Here is a 1,708-nt window from a genome sequence, read left to right as displayed (position 1 = left end):
GTTTAGTATGAAAATTCCATTTCCTTATTCGATTTGAATAAAAAATAAGGAACCCGTCCCTTATTCCTTATTAAAACCGAATAAGGAACTACGTTATTATTAAACAAGGGCTGTTTGTTAAACATGCATGCCCCCCATATGGGCTGTCAGTTGTAGCGGCAGCCATTGTGTGAATACAGTTTTTGTCACTGTGACCTTGACCTTTGACCTAGTGACCTGAAAATCAATAGGGGTCATCTGCCAGTGATGATCAATGTACCTATGAAGTTTCATTATCCTATGCCTAATTGTTTTTGGGTTATCATCAGAAAACCATTTTACTGTTTTGAGTCACTGTGATCTTGACCTTTGACCTAGTGACCTGAAAATCAATAGGGGTCATCTGCCAGTCATGATCAAAGTACCTATGAAGTTGCATGATCTTAGGCGTAAGCATTTTTGAGTTATCATCCGGAAACCGTTTTACCATTTTGAGTCACTGTGACCTTGACCTTTGACCTAGTGACATGAAAATCAATAGGGGTCATCTGCCAGTCATGATCAATCTACCTATGAAGTTTTATGATCCTAGGCCTAAGCATTCTTGAGTTATCATCCGGAAACCATTTTACTATTTCGGGTCACTGTGACCTTGACCTTTGACCTAGTAACCTGAAAATCGATAGGGGTCATCTGCCAGTCATGATCAATCAACCTATGAAGTTTCATGGTCCTAGGCCTAAGCGTTCTTGAGTTATCATCCGGAAACCATCTGGTCGACGGACGGACCGACCGATCGACGGACCGACATGAGCAAAACAATATACCCCCTCTTCTTCGAAAGGGGGCATAATAAAACAAAGTAGAAATGTACTGCAATTAATATTTGTCACATCCGACCTACATTTACAATAATTTTCGTTGAGTTATTCGTCTCGTTGTTCATTTGGACAAATGATTTATAAAGAAAATTCCGGTTCCTTATTCGATTTTAATAAGGAATTAAGAACCAGTTCCTTATTCCTTATTCACACTGAATAAGGAACTTGATACTCATCACTTAAAACTTAGTAGAAATGTATTGCAATTAGAATTTTACATATACAACCAATACATAAATAATATGTTCATTTATATCTGGTTAATTTTGGATCAATTTCATTGATGTTAAATAAGAAAATGCCAGTTCCATATTCGGCTTGAATAAGGAATAAGGAACTGTTGATGTGAAATTACTTCAAATTAGTATTCGAATTGGAAAATATCGGTTCGGTTTAAACTAGAAATCCTATGCAAGCGCGAAGAAAAAACACGAATATGTAACGTAATACATAAAGTAAATGTATTCGAGTTATTTTGTTTTGATTTACTTCAGAAATGTTTGCATTATTGTTCTTTAAAATCCTATAACAAATATGTTACGCGTGACTAAGGAATATGGAACTGTTCCTTATTCCTTATTCGAAAAGGAATAAGGAACTAGGAAAAAGGAACCAACTTATCACCCATCCGGAAACCCGATATGATGTGAAAAGTTGGACGCGCTTGGAAAAGTTTCCGAAAAATTTTGCTGAATTTCGGTAGGGTATGTAAATCCAGTTCTATAAGTCTTTGAAGGCATTTTTAAAATAATATATCCTTTGGTTTATGCTAAGGAGGTATTATCATGTATGTAAGAACAATCCTGGTTATTATTAATTAGGATTTATTGAAACATGGCTATTTGAAG

The sequence above is a fragment of the Dreissena polymorpha genome, chromosome 10 (genome assembly GCF_020536995.1).
Source record: "Dreissena polymorpha isolate Duluth1 chromosome 10, UMN_Dpol_1.0, whole genome shotgun sequence".
Taxonomy (NCBI): domain Eukaryota; kingdom Metazoa; phylum Mollusca; class Bivalvia; order Myida; family Dreissenidae; genus Dreissena; species Dreissena polymorpha.
The sequence above is the reverse complement of the archived record's forward strand: the minus strand, read 5'-3'. Positions refer to the sequence as shown.